The sequence below is a fragment of the Oreochromis niloticus genome, linkage group LG7 (assembly GCF_001858045.2).
Source record: "Oreochromis niloticus isolate F11D_XX linkage group LG7, O_niloticus_UMD_NMBU, whole genome shotgun sequence".
Taxonomy (NCBI): domain Eukaryota; kingdom Metazoa; phylum Chordata; class Actinopteri; order Cichliformes; family Cichlidae; genus Oreochromis; species Oreochromis niloticus.
The window spans coordinates 476,074-499,761 of NC_031972.2; the positions used below are offsets into that span (position 1 = coordinate 476,074).

At 44.3% G+C, this 23,688-nt stretch overlaps 1 protein-coding gene across 1 annotated transcript in view; it reads right to left on the reverse strand.

The window, feature by feature from the left end:
• LOC100701249 (zinc finger protein 609) overlaps positions 1-14,860 on the reverse strand; it is a 37,921-nt gene extending 23,061 nt beyond the window's left edge. Inside the window, 2 exon segments of the mRNA XM_025908758.1 lie at positions 4,674-4,806; positions 14,449-14,860. The gene's annotated coding sequence lies outside the window, so the exon portion shown is untranslated.
• Positions 14,861-23,688: the final 8,828 nt, after the last annotated feature.

A 23,688-nucleotide genomic window follows, 5' to 3' on the forward strand; every position in this document is an offset into this window, starting at 1 on the left:
AAGGAGAACAACAGCCTGATACCTGCAGGCCTGACAACAGGAGATGTATCACTGCTGTAACACCTGTAACATTCAGCAGCCGCCTCATTGTTCTGACACACACAACAAAACTATTGACTACACTACACACTAACTACACACTAACTACACACTAACTACACAAGATTTGCGCTAAACGTCTCAAATCTCTCACATCTCAGAACACCGCCGTCACTCCTAAAACTTCCCCCCGTTTCTTAACAACTAGATGCCAAGTTGCCATATCATTTTTTGATTGGTCGACACGGTACTTTTTTCGACCAAGAGGAAAGGGTGGGGGTTTTTTGGTTTTGTTTTTGCTCACAGGCTTTCGACCGTTTTCCTTATAAAACGCCGTTTTTACCGTTTCTTCCCGCAGTAAATATAAACAACGATAGTATTCAGGAAGAAAATCAAACATTGCAGATATTTTGGTTTTACTCTGGTTTTACGTGGCCGATCAACACAATTTAAAGTCCACACTTTTTCCGTCAGTTGTTCCGTCTGTCCTGCTCACATCTCCAATGGTTGGACACGTTGTCATTAATGTGGCTTCACTGCACATCAGCCACGCCGCTTTGCTCGCTAAAACACCGGTGTCGGCACATAAGGACGCTGTCATAGCCTGTCAGCGACGTTGATTGGCTGCGTATATACGAATGTGAATCGCATTATTGGCTGGACTACAGGATAAGGTGGCATCGTTCTAATCCCATACAGGAGCAGCCAGTCACTTACTGACTAACACTGCAAAACAGATTTGTTGAAGTTTTAATTTTAATTTCAATTCAGGTTAGATTTTTTTTGTGCGCAACGCAGATTTTCTGTGCGCAGAGACCGTGCCAGCAGTGCGCAATTGCGCACGTGCGCAGCTTACAGGGAACATTGGTTTCCACACCGCTGAAGTCGTTTTACCTCTTTTCAACCAACGGCATTCTTTCTTCAGCAGCCATTATCCTCTCCTCTCCAAATAACTTCTGCTTAGCTTCCCGAGCTTTCCGAGCTTCCCTCGGGTCCTCTTAATTGTTGTGACGCGTGTTCGAAACGCAGAGAGGTGCGCTCGATTTGCCACACGGAGCAGCGCGGGAGTAAAGCACGAGGGAGGTGCTAATAATCGGCTCAGTCATTTTTAATGATCGTTGAAAACTCAGATCGTAATCGAGATTAAAATTCGATTAATTGAGCAGCCCTAGTTGATATTTTTTAAAAACTCGATATATCGCCCAGCTCTAGTCGGCACACTCATTTCCTCCATTACCCGGGCGGCACGGCTGGCTGCTTCCCAAACAAATACACATGTGCGCCTTGGCACTTGTGCTGTACGTAACAAGTCACGTGACGTGGCACTGCGGCTGTGATTGGTTCGGCTCTGCGCTACTTAATTTTGATTGGCTGTTCTTTTTGTTTTTTGTTTTTTTTAAGAGGACAAGAGAGATGAGGCCTATCGCAATAGTTTAATTTTTCTATCGAGAAAAAGTTATTTCGCAATACATATCGTTCTATCGCCCAGCTCTAGTCTGGGGCATGTAATTGATTCACATCAACATTGATCATAATGTATTGTTATTTTTGTGCAGGGAGAGCAAAAACATAAAAACTCCCTCTCAGCTTGTTCGTGGCCAAAAACGGCCACCCCTTGTTTACGTTTACAAAATGCTATAAAATTAATATATATTAAAAAAAATTCCACTTTCATTGACTTGATTTTTTAAATTAGCACCAGTCCTAGTCATGAAAACCAAAATATAATTCAAATTCAGAAATTATACCCTTTGAATACCAGTCAGATTATATATTATTACTACGCTTTTGGGGGAAAATAGCAATAAAGTTCACATTTTTTTAGCATATGAATGATGAAACCTAATATTTTTTTTTATCATCATTGCAGGTCAGTACCAGTAACAGTAACAGTGACTTATTTTTACTTTATTTTATTTTTTTTTGGGGGGGGGGGGATGAATGGCCAAAAAAAAAAAAAAAAAAAAAAATCACAAATGGTGTGTTAGTGGCCAGAAAGGCCATTTAATGACCAAATAACCACTGAAATGATCAAAATTTATATTCCAGTGTGTGCTTCTGTGTGCATCCTCATTAGGGGCAAAGATGTGCTAACCACAGTACAGTGGATTTTGTAGGCACACTTTCTACACCTGGTGCAAGGGGCTGCTGTTCCAATCCTGGAGGTGCGCCTTTTGCACCTTCTCATTTTGTTGGTGGGGTGTGGGTGTGGGTCACACTCTGGTTCAGACTACTGTATCTTGAGATCAATGGCAGAAGTGGCTGAGAATCAGGGACAAGGGTGTCTTGCAGTTGTTGAGGTCACCAGCATGTGCCCCAGCTCTCCCAGGATCAGGATCACTCTTCATTTGTAGGTTGTAGAGGACTCCCCCCACTTCAGTGAAGTTGTTTCCGGCGGGACAAAGGCATCGTATCCCAAGACATCCAGGAGATTGGAGAAAAGAGCCAGCAGCCATCAGTTAGTTTTCCTTCAACAACTCGAGGTGCCAACATCCTCTAAGTTATCCAAGCTGTATTTGTGCCTATTGTAGTCCAGGATTGCTTCTTGCTTTCACACATCCTTTATTCCCCATCACTGACTGCTGGTTCCTTGTGTGTTGCTGTCAAAAGAAGCACATTCCTCCGTTGCTTTGGCATGTGGGATATCGCCGTGGTAGTTTTGGTGAAGCCAAAGACAGAAAACAAAACCTTCCTCTGTTGCAACTGGAGGAGCTGAGGAGGAAGCTCTGGGTTGTTTCCCCTGTGCCAGTTTTCATCTGAGGAGTTCCTCTGCCAAGGTGACCGAAGTAAAGACGTTGTCCTCTAAGCTCCTCCGTCAGTTGGAGTCTGAACCCCATGCCATTTATTACTTCCTGAGAACTTCCAGTGTTGTCATCCAACATGCTATGTATTGCTTTATTCTGGTGTAGGCTTTATCTCCACTTCATCTATAATCCTCCAATTCTCACACCTTCGCCTCCTGTGCAGGTTTGTAAGGCTGCACAGCAGCTAAAAGATCTCCTTTGTTATAAAAAAGTCAAAAGTAGATCTCAGGCTGCTAATGCAGGGAACTGCATACAGGGTGAGCCCTGGTTTGATACCAGTGGGTACTGGATTGTAGAGCAGTCTCTCTTCAGTAGTGGGACCCACATGGTTTTTCTTTCATGAGGGATCCACTCAGTCACCGGCTCCTCGGTCTCAGAAAATGCTCCTATGTTCTTTTCCATCAGCTGCTCAGCCTCCACCTTTATGCCCCCCAACCCCAATCCTCCCCCAAAGAAGAGGATTCAGGCACTGGCTAGTACTCATCAGTGGTAATGCAGTCACCCTCTTTGGAGATTGGCCCCTCATCTTCTGGAGAGGAAGTTTCTTCATCTTGGGCAGATGTCTTTTCTTCAAGGGCAGAGGACTGCTTGATGTCCTTGCTCTCTGACCAGATCATATAGACAGTGCTTGAAGCAGTGATGACCTTCTTGCCATATTGCCAGAATAAATGATCTGGAAGCTGTTAGGCTTACTTACAGCGGTAGCTCTGTCTGCACCTGCATAAACTCCAGGACACGTTTACAAACAGTGTTTGTTGTTGTTTGCGCTGCAGCTGCAGCTGCAGGTTTGAACTCTGCAAAATGTCCTGTGATTGGGTTTTTTTAAGAGTTAATATTTTGGGTATGGTATCTTTTTATGAAAAATACAAGAAAAGTGCTTTTATCATGTGCTTCAAAGCTAAGTTTGACTGGGAACCTCGAAGCTCAATAGCCTGCATCCACAGAAATTCACTGCAGCCTATGTAATATTTGATGCGTCATTATTTATTCCAGTCTATCTTGCAAATACATGTTTGTGCTGCAATGTCATGCACAAACACAAACTATTAGATCCTTAAGATCAAACCTATGTCAAAATTGTTTCATTATTTTGGTCCATTGGAGTGTGGTAAGCCAGCAAAGGCCGCTACTAGAAACTCGGAATATTACATGAAATTGCTTGGTGGCCAAAAATGGGTAAATGATGTAATTTGGTAAAAAACATTAAAAACTACAATTTTCATGTGTTGAGTTTAGAATGAAAGCAATTTGACCTAAATCGCATGATATAGTACTGTCAATAACAAGGAATCAAAAAAGGTGGTTATAATGGGTTTCAATTGGCCAAAAATGGCCACGATAGAGTCAAGAGGAGCAATTTGGTGTATAGTGAATATTATTGACATTATTAAGGAGCTGATGTTGAAAATTAAAAAATCTGAAAAAAATGCACACATTTGGGAAGTTTCATTCCATTTGCATTAACAGAACGAAAATGGTTGAAAAAAGAAAAGTGAAGTGGCCACAAATGGCCAGGATAGAGCCCAGAGGGTTAATGGTGATCACAGGAACAGCACTGATGTTTTCTTTCACTCAACCTCAACACAGCGTGATGGTCCGCGGTGTGTAAACAGCCTCCACCCCCACGTTAAACCGTGCCAGCGCCATTGTCCCTGCTGCTGTGTTCTCAGTGTTTCATAAAAACGTTTCTACTGCAGGTCTGCTTTTAGCATATGTGGGAGAAACGCTTGTTTTATTACAACGGCACGCTTAAACGAAAAAGGTGGTGTCGAGAATTTTTTATAATCAAATTATTGGAATTACTCGATGAATCGTTGCAGTCACACTCACTTGGATTGCACAGGTCACCTGATAGATGGGAACCATCTGCAGACAGCCGGTTAGCATGCGGACATGAGGCTCTGTTACAGAGCACAACTCAAGGCGACTCGGCTCGGCAGCTGGTTGTATCCTGGTTGTATTCCTGGAGAACAGGAAGAGTTAAATGTGACTTCCTGTGCATGTAGACAACAACAGACATGTGATGTTCACTGATTCTGCAGTTAACTGCTGTAGTATCACAAATGTGGCCTCCTTCAATCACTGACTGATGGACAAAAAACCAAAACCAAAATCACTGAGATAAATTTATGTTATGGAATAAAACAGATGCTAACCATGTTTAGCTTTGAGGACGTAACTTGCTGTTGGAAAAAAAGTGATAAATCTCAAGATATGTTAATGCAACACTCGCCATTCTAACATTTTACATTATGTTAACAATGTCATATCGTGACTGAAGTACTGTGATAACATTGTGGGGATGTGGGATGACTCCCACCTCGACAAGTGGTTCAGTGACTCAGTGAATTTGTGTAAGGAGAGCAAATCAAAACACACTGCAGCAAACAGAAGCATGACTCAAAAACAGAATATAATGAAATACATTTTACACCTGATGACCTGTAGATAAATAAATATCTAACCTCTGAGGTTTGGCCTTGATGCTCACTGGGCTGTCATTCTCAGCTGATTGTTACTTAATTAACCTCCCATTTCTGATGTGTTCTCTCGTTTGTTTGAGTGTAAAACTGATCAATAAAGCCAGGAAAGCCCTGCTTTGGAGGCCTATCAGGGGTCCTGGCTGGGCGTGGGGCTCTCTGGAGGCCTGGGAATGGCGGGGAATCACCCAGGAGTAACTGAAAGACGTTTCTGGAGACAGGAAGGTTCCTGTCAGTGCTACAGAGACCCTGAAAAGGCTAAGTCATCTGTTCTCCTGCTACGGCTGATTATTTTTACTGAAAAAAAAACAAAAAAACAATCGAACTGCACATTAAAAAGCTGTGACGTTACCCACGCTGCACCTCCAAAGGCAGCAAACACGGGTTTTTGCACAGACTCCTAATCTGCCTGTGCAAAAATGACTGGGCGGATTAGCTGCTGGCATTCATACCCCCGGGCTGCTCTCAGATCAGACTTTCTGCTCAACTGCCTCCAATGCCACACTTAATTAAAGGCAGCGAGGTGGCGAGACCTCCAGCGGCTGGAGAGAAAGAGGAGCCTGTTTCTGTGAAAATCCACCCTGAGAAGCTCTGGCTCTGGCACCAAGCTCAGCCAGCCGGGCTTTTCCCCAGCACCAGGACAGAATCAAACCCGCCGTTCTGACGGAAACTTGGCCCGGGCGCCGCTCTCTACGCTACACGTCCCACACAGGCTGAATCCACGCCGCGGTGATTAACAGGCTGCTGGGGCTCCTCTGTGAAGCACTGCAGGAGGAGGAAGACAAGGCTGGGAAAGCTAGCGTCGCCCACACATCAGCTGGCAAACTTTGCATCCATCTGTGATTTAAAGGTAAAACAGAGACTTTCCTGCATTTAAACAAGTTTCGGTCTCCACTGAAGACATACTGAACACTCCAGGTGTAGGGATGGGTACCGGTAATGGCACCAGTTCTGACATAAATGGTAGTAACCAGACCGAAAAGCAGCGCACATTTCAGTGCTTTATTTCGGTGCTTTTTTTTCCTGAGATGTCATACACTTTGGATTCTAGCCAATCATTTTATCTTTCCAAGGATAGTAGGCGGGGCCAGGTACGTACGTTCTTTTAGAGCAGAGCTACAGATTAAAAATGCCCAAAAGCGGTCAAAAGTCTGGCTGTACTTCACAGCAAACTCAGCAGCCTGCAACAAGTGCTTTAAGCTGATACTGTGATACTGTCAAAGGAGGTAACACCTCAAATCTGATGAAACACCTGGCGACGATTAGCGTTTTTTTAAAAGCTGAGAAATGCACCGTATTTGATAGCTTGCTGCGAGACCTCACACCGTGCACATCTACTGCGGGTGTGGTGCCTGTTATCGGACCCGGAGTTAGCAACATCCCCCAAAAACCCGGAGAGTAGAGTCCTGGCCCCTAGCCCTGCCAGCGTAGCAGAAATGATGAGGATGATGATGGCAGCAAGAGCCGTTCTTCTCTGCGTGAGCAGCTTCATGTTGTTCGTGTGTAATTAACGTTGAGTAGGCTAACCACATTATTACATTAATGCATGTAAGGTGAACTAGCAAACACCGTCGTAGTTACATGCGGCTGTCTTCTTGTTTGATAGAGTGATACCATATATGGCCTATAGCTGCAGAAAAGGCTCACATTGTTATCTTTTTACAAAAACAAAACAAAACAGCTAAACATGAGAGGTTTTAGGACAAAGTTTGTATTTTCCATTGTTTAAGCACCAGTTCCAACCAAAGGAGGTATGTTGTATCAACAGAAAAGGCTAACTTGGTTATCATTTTGCAGAAAAAAAGAGACTGCTAGAAATAAAAACATAAGAGGTTTTTGGACAAAGTTTGTGTTCTCCATTCTTTAAGCACCGGTTCGAGCAGAGTTTAAGCACCGGCACCGCTTCAAAAGTACCGGTTTGGCACCGGCATTGGATAAAACGTAAACCTAAATACCCATCCCTATCCAGGTGTCCTAACAAGACACTTTCACAAACACACGAAAAGCTGAACAGTGTGCTTTATTGTGTGAACTCATTATTGTGCAAAGTAAAACTAATTTAGTGATCATTCATATGTGTTCAGACTGAGGAGGATTCAGCTCATAAATCATGACCCGCTGCTCTCCCTACAGCTGCCTTTATAAGATAGTTACTGGTATCAGTAACTCTGGCTCTGCATTCACATGCTGTCGCATCAATGTTGCACCACACAGCACTAAGTTTGACAGTCCGGTAAGAGAAAACGACAAGATCTGTCATTGAAGTAAAACATTTTTTTAATTAAGGTTTCATTTATTCAAGCCAAGTTACATTTGGCTTATAAAAATAAAATAAATGCACATTTAAGACAAGCCAACTCTGATCGATACTGATATCGGCACCCACGAGGATATCGGTCACGACATATTCAACATTAACCCCGATACTCCGTTTAGTCCAGATGTTTCCCACTTTACGAGCTTTAAATGTTCTTATAGAATCCTCCTTGCACAATTATTAATGATTACACGGCCATTAACCCTTTAAAGCCGGTCGGAGCGGACACGCTCCATTTTGCATAACTATTTTTAAATCCCGGTAGAACTGCAACCATGTAAGCTAGCGCAATATTTTTTTTGCATATGAAACCGGAGGAGTTGTACTTACATCTTATGCCATCAGCTTGTCCTAGGTCACGGTTTGCTTCCACATATAGCTTTGCAAAAATTGCATAAAAACCACTTGCAGCAACAAAAATATAATATTCCAGAAACACGCTTTGCCGATCCGATCAGCTGTTTGTAACACTTCCTACGTCCATCAGCGTGAACTATCGCATGTCCGTCATGGCCTGCCCGAAACCGGAAGTGACATCATTTGGCGGAAATGTAGTTTTTCACCATCGGGGCCTCATGAGCCTATACTGGTGTTTTTAAGTTATGTTTGACTTTATGACTTTCTGTGTCGTTTCTGGGATGCTTAGGACTCATATTGCACTTCTGGAAATAGTTTATTTTGATGCATATGCTGCATTTTTGCAAATTTGCATTATAATATTTATTTTCGTTTTTCCTGCAGTATATGAAAATTGGTGTATTTCAAAAATAAAACTATGAAGACACTTAAAATAAATTTCCTGTGGTGGGAAACTAGTTTGTGCAACTTTTTTGTATTTGCAGTTTTGAGGGATAAGCCTCTTAAATTTCTCTAACTAGAAATATATGTTAAAAAAACAAAATCGATTTTCAATTTTTTTGTAGTTTATTGCACTTTTTTACAATTTATGTAATTACTATGCACTTAATGCATACATATTATTAAAATTTGGGCTATAATGGTTGTATTGATGTATATCAACTTGAAATGCTCCCAAAAATGGCACTACAGCATGTAAAAATATAATATAAGCTCTGGCGGACTTGGTTCTATGGTAGGTCTTAAAGGGTTAAAGTAGGATTCAGGTGTCATTTATCTACAAGTGCTTCAGCTGTTTATTATCCTCTCTTCTGCACTTAAGAAACAAAAATGTCTGGCAGTCTGAAGACTCTATAAACAGAAGAAAAACTCCCATGCAGCTAACAGCTAGTTCATGTCAAGACACGGTGCAAACACCCAACTGCGGCTGCAGTGGAGCAAAGGGATTTACAGCCAGTGAAAACAGGTCAGACACTAAGGTGGTTACAGACACACAGTGTTGAGGACACTGATGATGACGAAAACACAAAGTGGTCCTGTGAGGGACAGCTGGCAAAAACAATCCAACTTATACTGACAGATGAAGCCATAGACAGGGTTCATTCAAAATCCTGACATTCAAACTGAGGAACAGAAGCTCTTAAACATCTTTGAGCAGCGTGAGGACACCATGTGGTTAAAAACACCTCGAGGGCAAAGGTTCAACCTCAAGCTAAACAAAACATCCCCAACACAACGCCGCCACGTGGACACAACATGAGATCGTGAGGGTGAGCGCACCGGTACAGGTCAGAGGTCAGCCCATGCGGTCCACGCCTGATTTCTACTGACATTATGGGTCCTAATACAGCGGAGCCGTGGCGAGCCGCAACAGCTCCCGGTTCCTGCTGTTTTTACGTTTTTCTTGTTCTTTCTAATAATTTCATGTGTAGTCGTCTCCATGCTTTACAGCAGTTTGCTCCAACCCTGTCCATTAATCATTTTTCATATTTTCCTTTCCGATGTTAATGAGTCATTTGCTGTGTTTCTCTTATAATTTCCTCTAATTTTGAACAGTTTCCAGTCATTTTAGATTAGTAAATGGTAAAAATGGCCTGTATTTATATAGCGCTTTACTAGTCCCTAAGGACCCCAAAGCGCTTTACACATCCAGTCATCCACCCATTCACGCACACATTCACACACTGGTGATGGCAAGCTACGTTGTAGCCACAGCCACCCTGGGGCGCACTGAGTCATTGTTCCTTTCATAATTTACCTTGTAGTTTCCAATAATTTTCCACCTGCTTTCCAGTTATTTACTCGGTGTCTTTTTTGTTTTCTGTGGACAGTTTGGAAGGCTGACTCTGTTTGGCTGTTTGTTGACATGCTGCACACGGACGACCACGTTTCACCCAAACTGTCTCTAAGATTAGAATCAGGGCGGGTTTGTGACTCCTCCACGCGTTACTTTGAAGAATCAAACATCTCTGAACCGCACGTGCAAACCTTCATCGGTTCAGTCACAGTTCAGGTGATGAGGGTGACGTGAGCAGCAGCGCCTCCTGGGCCCGATGTGACAACCGCCAGAAAACAAACTAAACACAGAACAGTTCACCTGCAGAGCTTTGTCATGCAACTGTCAGAGCCAGAAGTGGAAACACCCGCATCCTGTTTAACCGTTAACGTGTTCAAACATTACAGCGAAAAGTGACTTCAGTCAGAAAATACACTTCATACTCGACATGCTTCCTCCCTGAGAGGATCTAACAGACCTTTACTGCAGGCGCCTCAGCTGCTGCCCGTTTCTGGGTCTTTCTGTCCACGGTGGCATCTTCAGTTTGGATGCCGAGCCAGCCTGAAGTCCGCTGATCGACTCAGACATTTAACACTACTGCCCTTCTTTCTCTTGGGCTGCTCTTTGGTTGCTTTCTCAGCATGTTTTGGGTCCTCGTTTACTGTGAAGCACCAGCTTATCAGGTCTAAGAGTCAGCAACAGAGCAGTAACTGCCCTGCTCAAGATAAGCAATGAGGACAGGCGTTACTAGAATAGGTTTGCATGTTAAATACACACTGAAAAAAACAATACAACTCCCACATTCATCTAAGGTCTAAGGTTTTTTTTTTTCCTATGTAACTTTAGCCTCACACAGCTTACAAATTTCTACCTGACAGCTCTGACTAACGTCAACGGTGATTTTGTATAAATCAGGACTTTGGCTGGGAACACAAACACAGTGGGAAGTCACTCGTTGTGGGCTGGCTGTGCATCATCGTTCACTGAAGTCCCACTTTGAACCAGGAAAAACACAGACACCTGAGGACTGACCTTACAGTATTATTCAATAAAATAAGGTTAGACTGTGTTGGCTCGTGCCTCACTGGTTCTTCTCACATTAGAAACTAATTTCCTCGCTGCTGGCTGTTATTTTTCTTGGAATCTCTGATCCCTGACAGGCTGGTCATTTGTGAAGATGGGGTCCATCACATTTATACTAATTTACAACTTCAGTGTCTACAGAATCAGAGCTCCTGCTTCTTCTGGCTGACATTAACTGCGCACAGACGCGACCTGTTTTTTTTTGTTTTGTTTTGTTTTGGGGGGGGGGGGGGGGTTGTGCTTGCAAAACAACTGTTATTCTAGTACATATATACACTTTAATGCTTCAAATAAGATATTATTTAATTTACCCAGACAATGAATTCACTGGGGGTTTCCAACCTAAAACCATCTGGTTCCACAATTAAAGTTGTTCCAGTGTCGCAGATGTAACATCGCAGCTGCCCGGCCTGTTTTTTTTAGACTTTGCATCAAGAAAAAGTTGGTTTGACTTTGAACTAATCAAGAAAAGCAGGATTATGTAGCAGGGATGTGTGGGACTAGTTGGCTAATTGTCGCTATTATCACTAGTCAGCACTGGCTATGCTAGTCATTTAATTGTTTTACATTTTAACTGATGGCCAGTGTCGGTAATTTGTTGCGTCCTAAATGTTACGCGCCCAAATGCCACCAGATGGTGCATCGTTGTTGAGAAATGCTATAAATCTAAGGCCTGAGTTAACACCATTATTATCGGTTCTCCTAAGGACTAAAACCCCCAAAAAACAAAACGAGATCTCAAATGCAAGCAGTGGAAATAAGCTTCCTCCAAAGTGTTAGCATAGGGTGAGGAGTTCACGCAGAGTTCGACGGGAGCCAGTTGAGGCTCTCGACTCCGGGGTAAGGTGTTCCAGCTGGGCAGGAGGAAGCCCCGGGGTAAACCTAGGACAACTGGCCTGGAAACGGAAGACGCCTGCCTAACCACCTAACACCTAACCACCATGGACTTCCACTGTGTGTGTTTTGTCCAGGTGTGCTTTCACTGCACTGGCAGTGAGTCTGGAAGCTGCTGCCGATCAGATGTTCCCAGATGTTACTGCAGGGTGGATCAAACTCTTTTCTACACTCACAAACAGCATCAGCTAAACAGCAGGCCAAACCATGACAAAGCCTCCACCGTGTTTCACACATGGCTGCAGACTCACTGTCGGACTTCTCTCCTGACCACCTCCGTACATACGGACTATGATTTGTATCTTTCGCTCCATCAGACCCATTTTCAGTCCAGTTCTTGTGTAATTTTCATACCTCAGCCTTGCCTCCTGCTTTACTTCTTTAAGAATGGCTTCCTGACAGCCGCCCTGCCACTGAGACCATTTCTGATGAAGCTTCAGTGAACAGTAGATGATCAGCTGAAGGTCCAGATGCATCTCTCAAGGCCTGCATCAGGTCTTTGCCGGATCTGCTCCTCTTTCTTAAGAACGAGAGTTTTTAAAAACCTTTTTTTGCTTCCACTTATCCAGTTTTCTCACATTCATTCACAGGGGTGGCTGTAGCTCAGAAGGTAGAGCAGGTCACCTACTGATTGGAAGGTTGGTCGTTCAATCCCTGGCTCCTCCAGGTTTTCACCCTGGTGGTGCATAAACGCTATTATATGTCTAACTGGTATCTTTGTCAGGTTTTGTAATTTTTGTGACCAGTAACAAAGAGCCTTAATTTGTAACTTAAAACATCTGAGTTATCTTTGCTCAGGCGTCATATGTGCACACACAGACACAACACTGGTTCACCCTTCAAGCCCTTTTATGCTTGAATGATTAAGAGTTCAGAGGCTCAAGAAAACAAAACTATAAAACAACAACAAAAAAGCATGATTCTGAAAATGGTCAGGTACAAGGACTGGATTTAAAATGAGTGAAGTGAAAAAGCAGCTAATGTCCAAAGAACAACTTTGCAAGACCTTCAGAAATCCCAGAGAACTATTTCTCAGTACCGACTGCATTTTACATTTTAAACCAAAGTCACTGACAATCATCACGAGTTGAATAAATTCCAAATTCGGACTTTTGGAAGTTGCTCCTCTCACGGACACGGACAGGAATCAGCACATGTTAAACTCGTGTTAAGGACACAAAAACAAAGGTGGTGAATTCACGCCCAGGAACACACATCAATAGATTAGAGGCCATGACCTCCAATCTATTGATTTCCCCATCAGATTAACACACCTCCCATTAGTGTCAGTGTACTTACTACAAAGATAACAATGCAATGCCTGCTGTGTCCTTTAGTGTGTCTCCACACATGCAGGTGTTGCTTCAGAGCGAGATTAGAGCACTACAGTGAGTTCAGTCCAGCAGGTTAGCCCACATACATTAAATTTATAGCTCTGCAGTCACCTAATGTTACACAACCACTATAATGTGACATTTATTGTGCTGCTGCTGGAGGTTTACTTCACTCATGTCAACTACAACTTTTCTAGGAACTGTGCATCACAGTGACAAACAAAGCAGATCCAGGAAATCCATCTGAGGGGAGTATTTACATCATGTGGCTAGCTTTCAAACATCGCCTACGCTAGCAGCTGCTGGACATTTGCATGTGTGTGTCTTTGGGGCAGCAAGTCGTACGGTTCTGGGTGTGTGAAGCTGGGACAGCTGGGTAAAAGAAGGATATGTGTGCTAGAACTAAACCCGGAGCCCCCTGAGCAAAATGGTGCTAACTCCTGTTAGCCGGATTTATCGGGAGCTCAGTTCGCTGCATGTTAGCACAAAGCTAACACCGCCTCACAGCGGCTTTAAAGCCCTGAAACCGTCACCAGCCACACTCTGGGGCATCAGGGCTTCACATCCAGCACCGATTAACACGCAGGTACCGAGCACAGCTCAACTAGCTAATCCGAGGCCCACCGTGGCCCGCTGCAATGCTAGCGAGATCCATTATCGGACGCAGGCTACTGTCAGCCCAGCCGGGTAAAATTTAGACTTCTCTGCTAAACTGTAACACAATCATGACGGTCCGCAGCCCTCACAGCGGCCACTGAAGCCGGACCCAGCCCCACCGACAGCACGCAGGACACACTCAGTGCGTGTAACGGGTAACCTGGCGTCCTATTGGTCGTCTGGTGGACACAATTACCGATGCTGCGCTTTCAGCCTCCCCGTGATCCATTATCGGACAACCGTTGAACACCATCTCTCGGCGAGTGGCGTTTTCTTATTGACGGGACAGCTTTTATTAAGCAGCAAGCTCCAGTGTCTGACAGGACACCAGAGCTCTGATCAAATCACTCATCAGGAGATAATGAAATACTGCAGAAGCTCAAAAACACCACAGCGATGCTTCAAAAGCTCTGTGCAGCACAGGCAGCTCACTGCGAACAGTTTACCCCGTGACCGCGACGCAAACCGTTAAATACGTCCGCAAATATGTCTGACTTAATACGGAGGTTTTAATTTTTGCTGCTGGGTAAAGGCGAGGGTCAGGCGAGGACGTGTCCGATGATAGACGCATGCTTCCCGGTCTCTCCAGACAAAGACAGCAGTTAGCCTGCTGAGCTAACCCCCAGGATAGCTAGCAGGCTATCCCGCGTTTTAAAAAAGGGGATCCAAAACCCAGACAGGGTGCCCCTCCGAGGCCCCCACTTACCCCGATTGGAATCCCTGTCCGACCAGTATTCATGTACACTCCATAGGTTCCGATAAATCCCGGTGAAACGATGAGGACAAGCTCCGAAAGCTGCTGGGCAAACAGGCGGACCAGTCAACGTGCTCCCAGCTCACTGGACCGCAGCCATCACACGGTCACATCCCGGAGAAAAGCGGAGAGCGGCGGCGAACGGCGACGTTTAACGGGCGCTTCTCCGCGCTGGCCGGTGGGGCAGCTAGTTCCAGGCATTCCGTGAAGCAGTGTGATATTCCCAGAGTTCCCACATCGGCGATATTCCCACTAACAGAAGCACAGACAGCAGCAGACAGACAAACAGCACCGCGGGACTAAATGGCTGTTGAGTACAATGCAGCCAAAGCCCGGATAGCTGGATCTGGACCTGGAGTCAGCGCATGCGCACACAACAGAGCCGTTTTAAGCTTGTATTTCATTCTTACAACACCTCAGGTTTACAGTAAGCCATATTTTACTTCTTACACATTAAAAATACTATTATTAATATATAATCACACAATAATTTTCTGAATCTGGGTTAAGTATCTGTTTATACTTTAAACACCTACACAAGCTCAGAGAGCAACTCCCCCTGAAGGGCAGGGGTTACACTGAAACTTGGATGTTTTATGATGTTCTTAACATGCTGCCATCAGCCTGCTTTGTGGAATTCTGCATGTTTTCATTGGTTATTTGTGCTGATGTCAACACCGGTAATATGTAAATCTGGTGTAGTATATGAATGTTTGTGTTATTGTGAAGTCACATAATGTTTTGAAATAATAACATTTTAAAGCATTAAAACAAAGAAAGTCATTTTGTGTTTGGAATTGATCCAGTGGAAACGAAAGCTTTTTCCCAATTCTTGTGAACCTGACCTTTGACCTATGACCTTGACTTTGACATATTAAAATGGTGTAGTGTGTTTTATTATCTTTACCTACATGATTGGAGGGAATTGGCTGAAATCTTTGGTTAAAATCTGAGAGTTTAAGATTTATTCATGCATGTGATTCTGAGTCAAAGGAGGTTGCAAAGAAAAGTGTCTGGACTTCTTTAAGTTGCTTGAAGACATTTCACCTCTCATCCGAGAAGCTTCTTCAGTTCTAAGGTCAATGTGATTCTGAAAAACTTTATGGTGTTATTGTGATGAGGTGGGGCATCTACCATCACACAAAATTTGAAAATGACCTCTAACTGTGGGTGCTAGAGTGCTAACAGACAGATTTTAATCCACCCTGCAGTAACATCTGGAAACATCTGATGTGCAGCAGCTTCATTTTCAGTATGACAGTGATCCCAAACACACACACCTAGATAGATAAATACACAGTGGAACACCATCAGAGCCCAGACCTCAGCATCCTGACAGAGAACAGAACACAAGGCAGAAGCATCCAAAGAAGAACACTGAATGTCCTTGAAGAAGCCTGGAGAACTGTTCCCGAAGATCCTCACAGAAAAGGTTTTCATGTCAAATATTGACTTTCAAGCTTGTTAGAATTGTACAAAGATACTGCAGTTTCATGTTTGCACGGGTGTAATTAAGTTGCTCCATGAATTTCCCATTTTCCTACAAAATAAAAGGAAATGAAGAATGATTCAAGGCTTTAAACACCGAAGGACCTTCTCATCCCATGATGCATCGCAAATCCCTGTATCCACAGCGAACGACTTCCAACCTTCTTGAGTTGAATTCTTTACAAAACATATTAAAGGTTTTAGTTATGAACACTGTTATTCACCAGATAAACAGTAAAGCGGCTGCTTAGGTGGATTCTTCAGTTTAGCGCTCACTCAGGGAATTTCGAAGGTGTGTTTTTATTCAAACAAGCTGCACATTCCTTGTTTCATACTTCCAGAAGCTCCCTGTTGATCTGTGCTGGTTGATGGTTCAAACAACTACAGACATGTTTGAAATGACAGTGGACACCTTTTAGGAGAGCTGTTAGAAACCTGGCAGACCTGGAAGTGGTCATAACAAGGAAAAAAAAAAGCAAAACGAAACACACAAATACTTCAAACATACTTCAAACAAATACTTCAGTTGCTCCTGAGCCACAAGGTAAACTTACTTGGCACTCCACAGTTATTTAGCATCAATTATTTAGTAGTTTTTATTATTCGTTTGCAGTTTTGTCGTTGATACTGCGGCAAATTGTTCACGTTTGAGTCCACAGATTCACCTCACATGCCATCAGACTAAAGAAACTGTGAGAAAAACCCGTTTCTGCATCCTTCTGCCCCTCGGCGGGGTTTTGGAGACAGTGGGAAGACGTGATTGATGAGTTAATCACGTGCCACCTGAAATTAGACTGTGAATCAATCAGGATTATGTTTGCGTGGTGATTCGGAGTGACAGTATGTCAGCGTGGCAAATTAGAAATAGAGTGAACCGATAAAGCCCGTGCAGCTGATACGGAGCTCTGCGGGGGCTTCATGAGGGAAACTCCAAACCAAATCCATCCACCGTGAAGGCTGCGTGAAAACAGGTGGCCGTAAGCCCCGCTGTAAGAGGCACTTTCATAAAGTCGGTCGATTTTCTTGTCAGACTTGTTGATAATAAACCTGCTGCTCCTCCTTACAAAGCTTCAGCTCCTTAAAAAGGCCTCTTCCTACACAAGTGACGCTGCAGCAGAGCTAACTGCACCGTTATGTTCTCACAGATTTGAGAGGAGGCATCAGCGAGGCTACGGCCGGTGTTTGTAGATGACTGAGGTTCTGGTTTCATAGCAGCCGCACCAGCCAAGAAACACAATCCTCTTCAGAGGCAGAGCGCTGGCCTGATGCACACTTTCCCCCTTCAGCTTAACTGGAGCTGACAGCTCAATAAAAGGAGAGAGATGTTTGTCTGCCGTCATTATTTCCGTGCTGTCTCTGGGCTGCAGTCCGCGGAGGGATCCACATTATCTCCTCAGAGTTTAAACTCCAGCGCTGCTCATGTTTTACATCCCGATCGGCTCGCGGCTGTGCAGCAGGTTTCTAAAGCTGACCGCTGGGAAAAACAGGTGTATGGAAGGGAAACTTACTAAAGCCCGGAGCTAAGAGGCCAGGAGGCGTTTCTCTGACCAGCAGGGGTCGCTCCAAACACTCAGATGAGCTGCAGAAGTTAAAGGTGAATCACTGTTCACTGTGCAGATTCCCAGGAAGTCTGGATCCAGTGAAGCCAACGAGTTTCTCAGTACATACACGATGGCGCGCTTCCTGTTGTAAAGCAGCCAAAAGGACCTCCAGTCCTCTGTGTTTGCATCATCAAAGATGCAGAACTTCCTGTGACTGGGCCCCTGGCCTGGATGAGACTCGCCCCGAGTTCTTTACGGCTCTAAACGTCGGGAACAGTGCCGCTGGATTATCTAACCAGGGTGGTGGTTCCCCTCTTTAAGAAGAAGAACACCACTCAGCCAGGTCAGCCAGGCTGTCAGAGCTGTGGTCACTGGACCAGTATCAGAGAGACTTGAGTCTGAGTGGGAGCCAAAGGCGCTGCTATTCAGGGCTGCCGTTTGTCATCCTGTCTGTTCCTAATTTCTGAGGACAGAATTTCTCGGTGCAGGGTGGAAGGTGTCGAGCTCGGTGATCTCAGGGTCTGCTTTTTACAGATGATCTGGTCTTTCTGGCTTCATCAAGTGATGACCTCAAGCTTGGGTGGGGTGGGTTGCAGACATGTGAGCAGGGGTGAGAACGGTAACCACCATTTCTGAGGCCATGCTTGTTCTCAGAGAGAAGGATGGGCAGCTCGTGTTGGGGATGAGCTGCTGCCTGGAGTTTAAGTATCTCAGGTCCTGCTCATGACTGAGGGGAGAGAGGAGCAGGAACTTGACAGAGGCATCGATGTGAGTCTGGAGGATGGAAGCAGCATAGACGGGTTTCTTCCAGAGGATTCAGTAGTCGTGGAGTCAGCGAGGACCTCAGTCATTCAGAGCACAGCTGCTGCTCTTTGTTACTGAATGGAGTCAGCTGACCAGGATGCCTCCTAGGTGAGGTGCTCTGGGCATGTCCTACCCGGACGAGACTCCAGGGCGGTTTCAGGACATGATGGAGAGGTGATGTATCTCAGCACGTCACTGCTGCCTCCACAACCCAGATCAGTGACTTAAAATGGACGGATGTTACATGATGTAGTTCCATACCCATGTGGAAAAGAAATAGTAAAAACTTATAAAAGACTTGCATAAGATGTGGCCTACTTCATATAGTGAATCATATAAGGCTTATATGATTTATGAAAGTGGCCACTTTCTCATTACTTTCATATATTGTTTTAGTAAGTATCCAAAACATTCAAGTTTCATTTATATAATTTTTCAAGGGATCTTATATCTGTCTGTGAAGGTTCTCAGTCATCCAGGTCATCGTAGTCAAAGGAGTTTGCAAAGAAAAGCGTCTGGACTTCTTTAAGTTGCTTGAAGACGTTTCACCTCTCATCCGAGAAGCTTCTTCAGTTCTAAGGTCAAATGGTGGAGAGTCCCAGATTTAAACCCAGTGGGAGTATCCCCCCAAGGAGGGACAAAGGACCCCCTGGTGATCCTCTAATCACATGCGCCAAGGTGTGAAAGCGGGTGTGGGACCTAATCAGCCAGGGTTTCGGGTGAGCTCATTGTGAAACCTGGCCCCACCTTGTCATGTGATTTCCTGAGGTCAGATGGCCCAGGATGTGAGCGGGCGTTAAGGCGTCTGGGGAGGGAACTCAAAACTGGATTATAGATGGCCGACAGTTGGTGTCGTAAACCACCGCCTCTGTTCAAAGATGGTCGCTCACAGTGGACATAGATGGCCTCTTTCACTCCTCTTTCAAACCATCTGTCCTCTCTGTCCAAAATGTGAACATTGGCATCCTCGAAAGAGTGACCTTTATCCTTAAGATGCAGATGGACTGCTGAGTCTTGTCCTGTGGAGGTGGCTCTTCTATGTTGTGCCATGCGCTTGTGAAGTGGCTGTTTGGTCTCTCCAATGTAGAGGTCTGGGCATTCCTCGCTGCACTGTACAGCATACACCACGTTGTTCAGTCTGTGTTTTGGAGTTTTGTCTTTCGGGTGAACCAGTTTGTGTCTGAGTGTGTTGCTGGGTCTGAAGTACACTGGGATGTCGTGCTTGGAGAAAACTCTCCTGAGTTTCTCTGATACACCGGCTACATAGGGGATGACAATGTTGTTGCGTCTGTCTTTCTTATCCTCCCTCGCTGGTGTCTGATCTTCTTTTCTGTGCCTCTTTGCTGACTTTATGAACGCCCAGTTAGGATAACCGCGTGTTTTCAGTGCTTCCTTTACGTGTGTGTGTTCCTTCTTTTTCCCTTCAGGCTTGGAGGGAACATGTTCTGCCCGGTGGTGTAGGGTCCTAATTACTCCAAGTTTGTGTTCCAGAGGGTGATGGGAGTCAAAGAGGAGGTACTGGTCCGTGTGTGTGGGCTTCCGGTAAACTTCAATGTTGAGGTTGCCATTCTCTTCAATGTGCACAGCGCAGTCCAGGAAAGGCAAACAGTTATCCTTAGTGTCTTCCCTGGTGAACTTGATGTTTTTATCCACAGCATTAATGTGCGCAGTGAAGGATTCCACTTCTTGTGTCTTGATTTTGACCCAGGTGTCATCTACATATCTGTACCAGTGGCTGGGTACTCCTCCTTTGAAAGAGCCAAGAGCCTTTCTTTCCACTTCCTCCATGTAAAGGTTGGCTACAATAGGTGACACAGGGTAGCCCATGGCACAGCCATGTTTTTGTCTGTAGAAGCCTTCGTTGTAATTGAAGTATGTTGTGGTAAGGCAGAGGTCTAACAGTGTGCAGATCTGATCGGGTGTGAAGTTGGTCCTGTCTTCCAAGGAGCTGTCTTCTTGTAGTCGTTTTCTGACAGTCTCCACTGCCTCCGTGGTGGGTATGCAAGTGAAGAGAGAGACTACATCAAAGGACACCATGGTTTCATCTGGATCCAGGGTAAGTTTCTGGACCTTGTCGGTGAAGTCGGTGGAGTTCTTGATGTGGTGTGGGGTGTTCCCCACGAGAGGTGCGAGGATGGTAGCAAGGTGTTTCGCAATGTTATAAGTGGCTGAGTTTATGCTACTGACTATGGGTCTGAGTGGGACCCCTTCCTTGTGGATCTTAGGAAGTCCATAAATGCAGGGTATGGCATCCCCTGGATAAAGGCGGTGATATTTGAGGCGGTCAATGATTTTGTCCTTTTCAAGGTCTTGAAGGCAAGCTATAACTTTCTTTTTGTAGCTGCTTGTGGGGTCTCTTATATCTGTTTTCACTCTTGTATGCTTTTCATACAAGTTTCACACAAGACAGATACAAACTTTATAAGATTTCTATATATCTTTTCCATATGGGTATGCTCTAACCCTTTCTGCTGATTTTAGATGAACATGAACAGCAATCCATGTTTAGGCATTAAAGCCGACTCCCCTGTAAGATGCCTTACAGTGGTTTGAGCCACTTCTTCTTCTCCCAGCTGCTCTTTTTAGAGGTCGCTACAGGAGATCATCTGCCTCCATCTCCTCCTATCCCAGCAGCCAACCTGCTGCCAGTCCTCCTTCACTACATCTACGAACCTCCTTGAGATCTTCTTCTTTTCCTCTTGCCTGGCAGCCCCATCTTCATCCTCCTTTCTCCCTCCTCTGCAAATGAAGCTCTGTCTGCATTAAAAACTCACTGAATTTTAAACTAATCCATGACTGACTTTGTTTGGTTCTTATTTATGATAGGCTCATTTTCTTGTGATAACCCATTAACAAACTTACTGAAACCACTTGGAGAATTGGTGAGAAAAGGAGGGAGACCAGACAAAGTCAGGACCAGAGCCGAGTGAGCAGAAATCACGAAATGAAGCATAAACAAAATGCAAAAGCGTGACGTGTGTTCAGACACATGTGCACGATGTGCAACAGACACAAAGTTAAAAGACAACTCAGCTGGTGTAAGTAAACATGGTCATCTCAGGTGTGTGTGTGTGTGTGTGTGTGTGTGTGTGTGCTCAGCATAGTTTCGAGGATAAGCTCAGTAATAATTAATAGGAAACTTACCTGGCTGCAATGGCACAAAGGGGTACATCTCCATGGTGACAACCTGCAAAGGCTGCAAACACACATTAACCACCGACACACACACACACACACACACACACACACACACACATACACACACACACACACACCTCCTGCTGAGGTGGATGGATGTGATAGAGCTGCAGGTTATCACCTGAAGAGAAACATGCACAAGTCATACCAGCCTCTGAAACCCGTCACCAACCGTTACCTGCAGCAGCGATGGGACCAGATAAACTACGAAAACCACCGCAGGAAGGTAAGGGTGGAGGATGAACAGTGGTGGAGGCTGAAGGGCGGAGGATGAATGGTGGAAGGTGCCTCTGGTACACACAGGGCTCTGTGCTGGTTTTCCATCAGAGCTGGATTCATGTGAGGTGGGACTGAAGAAGCTACAGATGGAGGTGATAATGAAGGACGGGTGGAAACTGGTTTAGATTAGAGGCCAAACTAGGTCTTGGTAGGAGGCTGTAAACATGTTAATTCCTGCTGTAAAGTTTCAACATAAAAGTCTATGGGGACTATGTGGAGCCCCTGCTGGACATTAGAGGAACTGCAGCTTTGACACACCTCCTCTGCCTTAACTGCACGCTTGTTAACGGAGTTGGTTTTGGTGCAAAGTGAAAATTGATTAGTTTAGTTTTTCTAATTGACATTAAATGTCTGCACATGTTACTATCATAATTAGAGATGGACCGATCCGATATTAGGTATCGGTATCGGTCCGATACTGATGTAAATTACTGGATCGGATATCGGAGAGAAATAAAAAATGTAATCCGATCCATTAAATATCAAAAAAGTACCTCACAAAACTTGCGACACGGAGTAACTCGGCTCATAACCGTAGCACGTTGGAGCAGTGTGATCACGTGATAGAGCGGCTGTGTGTGTTTGTAGCCTCGCTACCAAACCAGCATTTCATCTCCGAGGAAGTTATCCCAGAGAGAAGTAAAGCAAGTGTGTAAGTTCATCTCTGAATGTTTGTAAGCTTAAGCTTAACAACCGATATATGGAGCGACTGCCTCTCTCTCTCCCTCTCCTGCTGCTACTTTAAGCATGAAACTGATCAATGATCAGCTGATCGGCTTTTCTGTCGCCAGTCCGTCTCTCTTCTTTGTTTTTGGCCCACTTTGCACCAGAAAGAGGAAACCAGCGGCTGAACAACAGCAGCACGTTTAAGCTTGATAAGCTGTTGTTAGAATGTATTTAATATTACTTTCTACACCAGGATCCTTTTCTACGTAGCTGACGGCTGGTAACTGTGCAGGGGCGGATCTAGCAAAGTGCAGCCAGGGGGGCCGATAGGGCATGAACAGGGAAAAGGGGGGAACAAAGACATACTTTTCTTTCTTATTCTCATTTAAAATGTCTAGCTTTTAATAAATAATTATCTGAATCTTACACCCAAAGTTTTAATCTGATGTAAAATGTATAGAAGTCCATTACTGTATATAGTAACTGTTAAGTCTAATATACCCGAGTAAGCTATAGTACTTTTTCCTTTGGGAAGGTACCATCTGTGCAGTCTGCATTTCTGTTGAAGAAAGATGTTGAATCTATTTAATTATTGTAGAAAAATAATTTATTTCTGTGCATCATTTTTTCACACTGCATCAAATTAAAGTTGATTACGTCGATTAAGCATCATGAGGTGGAGGGTGGGGGTGGGGGGTTCCCTATTTTCTTTTGCTGGGAGTTTGCAACCCTATTAGTTAGGTTGCTTAATATTTCTGCTAAGTACTCTTTAAAATACCAGAATAGGGAGGATGGAGCAGGTTTAAGTTTATTAGATTGATCAGTGTTGCTGAACTATGAAATATTTTGGGTGCAGTGTATTTGTTGCATACAGGTATAAAAGAATAGCTTTAGTGTTGTTGTTTATTTAAACTTGAGTATGAACTTATACAAAATGCAGCAAGATATTAAAAAAACAGTTTTATTGATTAAAAAACACACTATATCGGATTCATTAAGGTATCGGCAGATATCCAAATTTATGATATCGGTATCGGTATCGGACATAAAAAAGTGGTATCGTCCCATCTCTAATCATAATATTACCTCGTATCAACTGACCTTCACATTTTCAACCAAAAACAGCTAAAATGTAGATGGCACATTAATCAGAAACTTGGATGGAGGAGGTGGGGCCACAGGCCACAGCTTTTATTTTACAGAGCTTCAATCTGAG